Here is an 11,643-nt window from a genome sequence, read left to right as displayed (position 1 = left end):
TTCTTTTTCAACAGCCTAGGTTTTGTATTTTTTTCTCCCAGACAGGCACATTTTTTATGGATATATATCACCAACAACTTTGACCTATTAGGCCTTTCTCTTATCATGGGCTAGAGCCCATATAACAATCTCCTCCTCCAGCCCAATGAAAAAGGAAATTATCCTCTAATAGATTATTTAGAGTTCATGCTAGCCAGTCTGGCACAAAGCTCACGCTTTTCTCTTATCACAAACTTTGTCATCATATCACCTGGATTCTTCTCGGTATGAATCTTCTCTAACAATATCAATTGTTACGCCACTACTTGTCGTAGCCAATGATACCTCACATCAATGGGCTTTATCCGAGAATGATAAGTAGCATTCTTGCTTAAGTCTAATGCACTCTGACTATCGCAATTAACTACATACACATCTTGCTTCAGACTTAAATGTAAGAGTAATCGTTTAATCCAAAACATTTCTTTTGCTTCTTTAGTTGCTACAGTATACTTAGCCTCAGTTGTAGATAAGACAACATACTATTGTAATTTTAACTGCCATGAGGCAGTTCTCTCTGCAAAAGTGATTAAATATTCTGAAGTTAATTTTCTAACATCAATATCACCAACCATATCTGCATCTGTGAAGCCCTCCATAATTGATTTTGAATCTTCAAATGTCAAGCATATCTTTGAAATACCTCTCAAGAATCTAAAGATCCATTCACTACATCCCAATGATCTTTCTCGGAATTAACAGGAAACCTGTTGACCATCCCAACTGCTTGGGCAATATTTGGTCATGTACAAACCATAGCATGCATCAAGCTCCCAACCATAGAGGATCAAAGAATCTTTGCCATTATTTCTTTATCTTCCTTCTTAGAAGGACAAGTCACCTTACTTAGTTTGAAGTGACTACTAAGTGGTGTCCCAATTGGTTTAACATTATTCTTGTTAAACCTTTCAACACTCTCTCTATATATTTCTCCTGTGATAACCATAAGTTTTTGGCTTTCCTATCACGACCAATACATATCCGTAAAATTTATCATGCTGGTCCAAGATCCTTTATGTCAAATGACTTGAACAAATCTACCTTCAAACTACAAATCAACTGAACATCTTATCTCACTATCAACATGTTATCTAAATATAACAAAAAGGATGATGAAGTTTCCAACATGGTATTCTCTGACATAAACACAATGATCTGCATCTGTCCTGGTATAACCATGTTCTTATACCATTGTCTTGAAGCCAGTTGCAACCTATACAAATTCCTTTTCAACTTGTAAACCACATGCTCTTTTCCTCTTGCTTTAAATCCCTTTGGCTGAACCATGTAGATTTATTCCTTCAAATCACCATGGAGAAAGGCGATCTTCATATCTAACTGCACAAACTCAAGATCCAATCTAGCTTCTAAACCTAAAACTACTCGAATGAAAGTCATTTTGACAATGGAAGAGAAGGCCTCATTAAAGTCAATCCCTTTCTTCTGATCGAAATCTTTCACCACCAATCAAGTTTTATACTTCATTTGCTTTTCACCATCTTTTTTCAGCTTGAACACCCATTTATTTTTCAATGCCTTTTTACCTTTAGGATGCTCTGCTAACTCATAAGTGTTATTTTTCTGTAAAGAATTCATCTCTTCTTGCATAGCTTTCACCCAATTCTGTCTATCCTTATGAAATTGTACCTCTTGAAAGCATTTTGGCTCCCCTCATCAACTACCAACACATAATCTGATACATGATAACTGGTTGATGGGTGAAGCTCCCTGGTATATCTTCTAATATGAGGTTTTGATGTAGTAGGTTGTTCCCCGTACTCAACATCCTCTAGATTATCCTCATCAACCCTTGTTGGCTCATTTGCATGGCTGTCAAGTGTGTTCTCCACCCTTTGAGTGGCATTGTTTAGAGGCAAAGAAACATGTGTAAGGTCAATTATACTCTCACCAACATGTCTTTGAATCCCAGATTTCTCGACATCAGCTAACTTTTGATTTTCATGAAAGATCACATCTTTGCTTCTGATTGTTTTCTTCTTATTTGGATCCCATAATCTATAGCCAAATTATGCATCTTGTAGCCAACAAAAATGCAAGGACTAGCTTCGTTATCTAGTTTCAACCGTTGTTCTTTAGGCACATGTGCAAATGCGCTGCACACAAAAATTTTCAAGTGAGAATAAGAAAAAAATTTCCCGTCTACAATTTTTCTGAAATCTCAAAATCTAAAGGAGCTGATGGAGACTGATTGATTGGTAGTATACCGTTTGAACTGCTTCACCTTAAAATGACTTAGGTAGCCCAGTCATCCTTAACATGCTTTTGAAATTTTCTACAATGACACAGTTTATTCTCTTTGCCATACAGTTGTGCTTATTAACCTATGGTTATCTTCATCCTCAATGTTTTGATCATAACAAACAAGATTAATATTGTTTCTAACAATTTATTTTGAGTGATAGTAGTTTAATGTTAAAATCTATCAAGCATTATATATCGAACTTGAAATGAAGATCATTGGAAGTTGCTTATGCATTCAAGTCAAATCATTCGAGATGACAACTTAAAAGATAAGCGCTAAGAAAATTCAAGATCGGAGTTAAACATTGATGACCAATGACTAGAAAGATAGAGATCAAAAGTCCAAGAGCCAAACATGGAAGAAACTTCGAAGCAAGATCAAAGACTAGACATTCTAGATCATAAGTAAAGGTATAACACTTTTGATCCTTAGTAATGAATGATAATGGCTCAAAAATCATTTTGTACATGAAAAGTTATTTTTCACTACCATTTGCACAAAATGTTTTAATCAAAAGTAAAATTTATATTTTTGAAGTCATACTTGAACTTGATCACAATTCTAAAAAATAAAAAATAAAAATAAAAAACAAGTTAACAGTAAACCACGTCTGGTTGACCACGCAGATGTCCGGTTTGCCAATGGTCAATTTTTTTTGTCATTGCTCAACGGCTAGTTTGGTCGTTCGATTGGGTAGAAATTTTTTTCGTTTTAATTTCTATAAATATCACTTCACTTTCATTCTTCACAACAACTATGAAGAGAGTTTCCTAGTGAGATATATTTGTGAAAAATCTTCCTTGAGCTTAATTTTTATTTTCATTTCATTTATTTGTTCATAGCAAAAACTTCGATTGTTGAATCAAATTTTTTGAATCATTTCCTTCATCTAAGTTTTTTATATCTCTTTGTACTTAACTTATTTATATCAATCTTCAAAAAGAGATATATTCTTGAAGAAGTTCTTTGAACTTATATTGCATTAACTTTTCCACTTCTTCATATCGAAAACTTTGAGTGATCGAATCAAATTTGTAAAATTATCTTATTTATCAAAGTTTCCTACTTCTCTCTTAGTGCTTAATTTATTATACTCATTCTTTGAAGAGATATATTTCTTAAGAAGATCTTTTTGAACTTATATAGTATTTAATTAATCTTAATCTTCTCATTGAAAAACTTTGATTGATTGAATCAAACTTGTAAAATTATCATATTCATTAAAGTTCTTCATTTCTCTCTTAAATCTTGATTTATTATAATCATTCATTAAAACAAAGCTATTTCTTGAGAAGATTATTTAAAGTTACATTGCATTTAATTCTTCTTCATCTTCTCATTGAAACATTTTGATTGGTTAAATCTAATTTTCAGTTGTCATTTTCATCAAAGTTTTTCATCTAACACTTGAGCTATCATTTGTTACTATTTATTGAAGTGTTAGCCTCTATTAGTACTTAATTTGTTTTGTATATTTATCAAGATAGGATTTGATTGTGGTCGTGTTGAGATTTTGAAATGCTCAACATTGTGTAAGGATCAGTGTTCCTTGTTGTAAGTTACCCTATGGGTCATATTGAGGTCTCATAAAGCTTTACTTTGTAAATAATCAATGCTCCTTGTTTGTAAGTCATCGAAAACATTGTAAAGAGTTGAATTTCACCATAAGTCAATCAACATAGTGAAAAGACCTTGTTCGTGCTGAAGAGCTTGGTAACAGAGGATGTAGATCATTGCTTTGGATCGAAACTCCACAATTATATCGTTTGCATTCTCTCTCCCTTTTACTTGTTACTTTTACACTTGTGCTTTTTATTTGAATTTATTAATTTAGTCTTTACTTGCTTTCTCTTTGTGTTTATTTATGTAATTGACATATTTGATATCATATTAGTTTATATCTAGAATTAATTTTCAAAAAAGTTTTAAAAACTAATTCACCCCCTCTTGGTTTGTCATTCTTAGGTTTTTAATTGGTATCTACAATCTTGAGCGATGGATAACCATATTTTTCAAAATCTTGAGGGTTATTCTATAAATCGTCCTCCTTTCTTTGATGATACAAATTATAACTATTAGAAAGCTAGAATGACGATATTTATTCAATCAATAGATTATAATATTTGGGAAGTTATTGAATTTGGTCCTTATATGCCTACAAAAATTATTAAAGTTGATGGTAAGTCGGATCAAATCATTTCACAACTTAGATAGGAGTAGGATGATGAAGATAAAAGAGAAGTAATGTTGAATGCTAGAGTAAAAAATATTCTTGATTGTGCTTTAGTTAGAAATGAATTTAATCGTATTAGCACATGTGATTTCGCTTATCATAGTTGGCATGCTTTAGAAGTTACTCATGTTGGAACTTGCAAAGTGAAAGAAACTAAGATAAACCTCTTAGTTAAAGATTTTGAAAATTTCTTTATGAAAGAGAATGAACCGACTGTTGACATGATTACTCATTTTACCGATATTGTCAATGGCATCAAAGGCTTTGATCGAAAATTCACTAACAGTGAACTTGTGAGTAAAGTGCTTATGTCAATCTCAAAAGAATGGGACCCATTGAGAATGTTGATAAAGAATACTAAAGATATCAAAACTTAATTATTGGAAGAGCTCTATGGAACATTGATGACATATGAGCTAAATCGCATCGAGATTAAGGAGAAAACAATGAAAAGCAAAGAAAAAGAAAAAGAAAGGCACCAAATTGCTTTACAATCCATAGTTGACGAAGGGACTTCTAGTGAAAATTTGAATGATGCAGAACTTGATGATCTTATTAAGAAATGGAAAAGTTCATGCAACAATCGTCAATTCAAAAAGAAAGAAGAAAAGGTAAAGAGAAGAATATATTCATAAAAAAAAAGCATTTCAATCAATATCGGATGAGAATGATGACAATGACCATGAAGAAGATAGAAGTCAAGAGGAAATTACAAACATGTGCTTCATGGCTTTTGAAAATGAGGTAAACACAAATGAAAATTCTTATATGATGACTTATCTACCTCATATGATGAACTTCTTGAAGAATTTGAAAAATTTGCTCTCAAACACTCTACTCTCAAAAAGAAAAATTCTTTATTGGAAGAAGAAATAAAGAAACTTTTGGAAACTCAAAATGATTTTGACTAAAACTTTCTTGCCATACCCAACTTTCAATGGATGGAGTAGAGTATATAGTGCGTTGCAAGTTGATAGAGTTGCAACAGATCGGGTGCAGAGTCCTCGCTTGCCTTTGACTTCGAATTCCACTTTGAGTTCAGAAGGATTATCCCCCCAATTTAAAGCCTCTATTTGCTGGGGAAAGAAGCAAGGGATTGAGCTATTTGATCGTAGACCATGCAAAGCTTGTTGGACCCATCAGCGATCGGTTTAGTGGGTGTTGGAGCTTACCTTAAACTTAGAGAAAGGAGAAAGGGGTGTTCGTTAACAGTTTACTTTGCGAGATTATCTCTATACTTTTCATTTCCTTCGAATGAGGATTCGAGAAAGAAAAACTCAATTATGATTCTTTAATTAAGGAGAATTCCTCTTTAAAAGAAAAATATTTTAGATTTGACTCAAATTGTTCACAAATTTACTCAAGGCAAGAAAAAATTTAATTTAATGCTTGGTGAATAAAAATGCATTTTTGATAAAGGAGGAGTTGGATACAAACCATTTTTAAAACAAAAGTCTTTTGACAACTTCTTTGTTAAAGCTTCAACTTTCCCTATTTCAAATGTGACATGTAATTTTTGTAACAAAAATGGATATGTATCTTTTAATTGTTTAATCAAAAAGATATTTCATTTTGAGAGCAAATACAAGTGGATTCCAAAGTCTACAAATACTAACAATCAAGGACCCAAAGTTGTATGGGTACCAGAAAAAACAAAAACTAAATTATTCTGTAGGTACCAAAAAAATAAAGAGCAAACCGTCCTGAGTTAGTGGATGTTTGAGCACATGACCGGGAAACAAGCTCTACTCTCAAAAAGAAAGAATGGATTTCAAAATGAAAGAATTGGAGTCAATAAACACTCCAAAGACGTTATCGATCGAATTGAACAATAAATTATATTCGCATACCCATCAAATATTGAGGTATGGTCAAACTCTTCTTACTTAATTTATAGTTGACCCAATATTTATGTTTGGTATGTGTTTATGTGCCATATTTCAATTTAATCGTAAAGAATAGTACCTTTGTGCCGAAAATTGGATTTTTAGATGTCTTAGTAGCACTAAGATATTAGATTGTTGACATCCAAAGGCACCGATCGTAATTTACTAGCTATACAAAAAGTTAATTGGCCAATAGTTTTACTAAGCCTCTGGCTCTTGATAGACTTTCAAATATTTGAAGAGGTTTAGAAACTTTAGATGAAATTGAAGTATGTGAATAATATGTTTACGTTCATTTGTTGATAAAACTATTGCTTTATGCCTCTATGATAATAAATTTCAAAATTTTATTAAAAATAGGAAAATGGATGTCCGAATCCATCTTCCGAATTGAAAGAAAGTTGGGACTTCCCTATGCAGATGTCCAGATATGTCAAGAGGACATGCGGTTGAGCATAAAATCAGATTTTATGTATTTCAAATTGAATGTGATATATTATGTTTTGATATCAATTGTTCAATCTTATTTTCAAGCTTCAAAAACAAGGATGTTGGTCTTGATGCTTTTGAAAATAATGTCAGAAGAAAAATCATTGAAATTATTGGTAATCACTCATCTTCTTTTATTGAAAATTGTTTTCCTAATAGATAACATTAAACATAATCTATTTTGTTTTTAGTCAACTATGTGATAAATGCTATCATATCAAACTTGATTTTTCCTTATTAAGGATGCTACATCAAAATGAGTGATGCTTATAGGAAGCCAAAATAAGGATGTTTATGAATTTGAAAGTGAAGAAAAATATTTATCACATTTTAAAAGATACTTGATTGTGGCATAAAAGATTAGAGTTATGTTTGCATGGACCAACTTTCAAATATCTCCAAAAATTGTTTTTGTTAAAGGTATGCTATATTTGAAATTTGAGAAAAAGAAAATCTGTGGCATGTCAATTTGGAAAACATGTGAAAAGTTTCTTCAAAATTAAGTAATATTTTTTTAATATAAAATATGTTCAACTTCTTCACATGAATTATTTTGGACCATCTAGAATCTTAACCTCGAATGGTAAGTATTATGCTTTTGTCGTTGTTGACGACTTATTTAGATTCACTTGAGTCCTATGTTTGAACCCAGAGTATGAAACTTTGAATCATTTAAATATATTTAAAAGGTTCAAAATGAAAAGGGATACACTACTATATGTTTGGAGTGATCATGATAAAGAATTTGATAATATTAATTTTAGTGATTTTTGCATAATTGATGGCTATGAACATTACATCTTAGCTCCTAGAACTCCTTGACAAAATTGAAAAGAAGAACGCACATCACAAGAAATTATTATGATTATGCTGAATGAAAATTGTTTACTTAATATTGTTTGGTTGCAAATTCCTTTTCTTAAACACTAAATTTGAAAATTATCAACGAATCTGAAGTATGTGGCTGAATTGAATATATACTAAATGTTTTCATATGATTGGTTGAAATGTATATAAATCTTATCCAAATGATTATACTTTCTTCATTTCATCACTCATACTTTGATTAATATTTTTACTATAAAAACTGATGATTATTCTTTTGTTTAAACTTGTATATTTCGGCGTCACAATTCATTAATTGAAGGGAATTATATTACTATTTTCTATGGTTGACTTAAAGTTTTGATCTTGTTTGACACACTCTTCCTATATGCTAACCTCTTGAGATAGAATTTGAAAAGCATTACATCTCTTATAAAAGATAGGGGGAATTTATGTATAAAAGATAGGGAGAATAATGTGATATCTAAATATTCTCTATGGTCATGTTTTGATCTTAAATGTTTTATATTTTTGCTTATGCCCAAAGGGGAAAATGTAGTGAGATGATTATGCATTCTTTGAATTGAAAATATAATATGCTTAGAATATATGAACGAAGGGAAAGAGTGAATGTATACTTTGAATATATGGTTTGTAAAAGTTATGGGGAATATAAATTACATATTAAATTTATATTTCTTTATCAACTTGATATATATTGTTCAATTCTACCTTGCAAATCATCTTGTTCGTCATAATCAAAAATGAAAAATTGTTAACCTATAGTTGATTTCATCCTCAATGTTTTGATCATAACAAACAAGATTAATATTTTTTCTAACAATTTATTTTGAGTGATAGTAGTTCAATGTTAAAATCTATCGAACATTATATATCGGACTTGAAATGAAGATCAAATTGGAAGTTGTTTATGCATTCAAGTCAAATTATTCGAGACGACAGCTTAAAAGATAAACATCAAGAAAAAGTCAACATCGAAGTCAAGCATTGATGACCAATTACAGGAAAGATAAAGATCAAAAGTTCAAGAGCCAAACATGGAAGAAACTTCGAAGCAAGATCAAAAACAAGATATTCTAGATCATATGTAAAGGTATAACACTTTGATCCTTATTAACGAATGATAATGGCTCAAAAATCATTTTGTACGAAAAGTTATTTTTCACTAACACTAGCACAAAATGTCTTAATCAAAAGTAAAATTGATATTTTCAAAGTCATATTTGAACATGGATCACAATTCTTAAAAAAATAAAAATAAAAATAAAGGTCAACAGTCGACCACGTCCGGTTTGCCAACGGTCAATTTTTTTTTGCCATTGCTCAACGGCTAGTTTGGTCGTTTGATTGCTAGCGAACGTCCGATAGGGTCATCCGATTAGGTAGAAATTTTTTCGTTTTAATTTTGATAAATACCACTTCACATTTATTCTTCACAACAACCATGAAGAGAGTTTTTTAGTGAGATATATTTGTGAAAAATCTTCCTTGAGCTTAATTTTTATTTTCATTTCATTTATTTGTTCATAGCAAAAACTTTTATTGTTGAATCAAATTTCTTGAATCATTTCCTTCATCCAAGTTTTTCATATCTCATTTGATTAATTTATTTATATCAATCTTCGAAGAGAGATATGTTTTCGAAGAAGTTCTTTGAACTTATATTTCATAAACTTTCCTACTTCTTCATATCGAAAACTTTTTGTGATTGAATCAAACTTGTAAAATTATCTTATTTATCAAAGTTTCCTATTTTTCTCTTAGTGTTTAATTTATTACACTCATTCATTAAAGAGAGATATTTCTTGAAAAGATCTTTTTGAACTTATATAGTATTTACTCCATTTTAATCTTCTTATTGAAAAGCTTTAATTGTTTGAATCAAACTTGTAAAAACATCATATTCATTAAAGTTTCTCATTTCTATCTTAAATCTTGATTTGTTATAATCATTCATTAAAAGAATGAAATTTCTTGAGAAGATTATTTGAATTTACATTGCATTTAATTCTTCTTCATCTTCTCATTGAAACACTTTGATTAGTTGAATCTAATTTTTAATTGTCATTTTCATCAAAGTTTTTCATTTAACACTTGAGCTGCCATTTGTTACTACTTATTGAAGTATTGGCCTCTTTTAGTACTTAATTTGTTTTGTATTATTTATTAAAAGAAAATTTGATCACTTCGATAAAACGTGAGTCGTGTTGAGGTCCCGGAAAGCTCAACATTGTGTAATGATCATTGCTCCTTGTTGTAAGTTACCGTGTGGGTCATAAGGTCCTGTAAAGCTCAATAGTATGGGTCGTGTTGAGGTCTTGTAAAACTCAACTTTGTAAAGGATTGATGCTCCTTTTGTGTATGTTACCGAAAGCGTTGTAAAGGGTTGGATTGCACTATAAATCAATCAACATAGTGAAAAGGCCTTGTTCGTATCGGAGAGTTTGGTAACGAAGGACGTAAATTATTACTTTGGATCGAATCTGTTTGCATTCTCTCTACCTTTTACTTATTGCTTTTATAATTTTACTTTTTATTTGAATTTATCAATTTAGTCTTTACTTGCTTTCTTATTTGTGCCTATTTGTTTAATTGATATATTTGCTATCATATTAGTTTGTATCTAGAATTAATTTTTGACAAAGCTTTAAATACCAATTCACCCTCTCTTGGTTAGTCATTCTTGGGCTTTCACTACTGTGGGTACCAAAAACTGTGTTCTCATGTCTAATATAGTGTTCTGAGTAGTAATCTTCAAACACCTTAGGCGTGTATTCTCCTCCATTATCAATTCAGAGACACTTCAAAACTTTTCTACTTTTCCATTCCACCATTACATGAAACTTCTTGAAGTATTGGAAAACTTGATCTTTTGATCTAAAAAAGAACACCCACAACATTCGCGAAGTATCATTAATAAAAGTAAGAAAATACTTTTTACCACCTAAGGACTCCACCTCTATTAGACCACAAACATTAGAATAATCAACTCCAAAATATTATACTTTCTAATAGAGGATTTCTGATAGTAAACTCTTTGCTATTTATCAAGTAAACAATAATCATATGAATTTAATGATGTACCTTTGGTAAAAGGAATGATGGACTTCCTTTCCTTGCCAAAATCTAGAATCCTTTTTTGCTCATGTGAGCCAACCATTTGTGCCACAAGTTTGGTGAAAAATCACTTTCAGTTACATCTATCGCTTCACTGCACACCTTTACTTGTGTCTTGTAAAGTGTGCAACAAGCCTCTTTTCTAGCAAATACTATCGACCCTTTCATTAGTTTCCATCTTCTGTTGCCAAAATAACTGTCATACCATACTTCATCAAAGGCATGTGTAGACAGAAAATTCAGGAACATGTCGCACATTCTTCAATGTTAAGCTGAATCTAATATTTGTCTGAAAACAGATATCACAAATTCCCACAATGCTGGCAAAATCGTCATTATCCATCTTTACCTTGCCAAAGTTACATGTTTTGTATGAAGCGAAAAACCCTCATCTTGGAGTAACTTGGTAAGAAGCCACTGATTCAATAACTCATTCAACAAATGAATTTGCAAAAAGACAACACTATTCATCTTCAACGGAAAAAACTGCTGCTGCTACTACTACTTCATTTGAAGCGCTAACTCTTGTATTCTGATCAGTCATATTCAGATTTTTCTCCTCTTTTAATTTATTTTTTTAAGCCATGCAATGCTTCTTTATATGACCCTCTTTGTCACAATAAAAGCATTTGACCTTCCCTCTTGCCTTTGATATACTTTTGAAGTTACCTCGTCCATTAAGACCTTAGCTTTTACTCCTTCCTCTGTTTTTTGTAATAAGAGCCTGTGCATCATTTCTATCTAAGTCTTTCCTTCTTATTTCTTCATTG

Source organism: Olea europaea, chromosome 11 (assembly GCF_002742605.1).
Source record: "Olea europaea var. sylvestris chromosome 11, O_europaea_v1, whole genome shotgun sequence".
Lineage (NCBI taxonomy): Eukaryota > Viridiplantae > Streptophyta > Magnoliopsida > Lamiales > Oleaceae > Olea > Olea europaea.
This window is presented reverse-complemented; position numbering follows the sequence as displayed.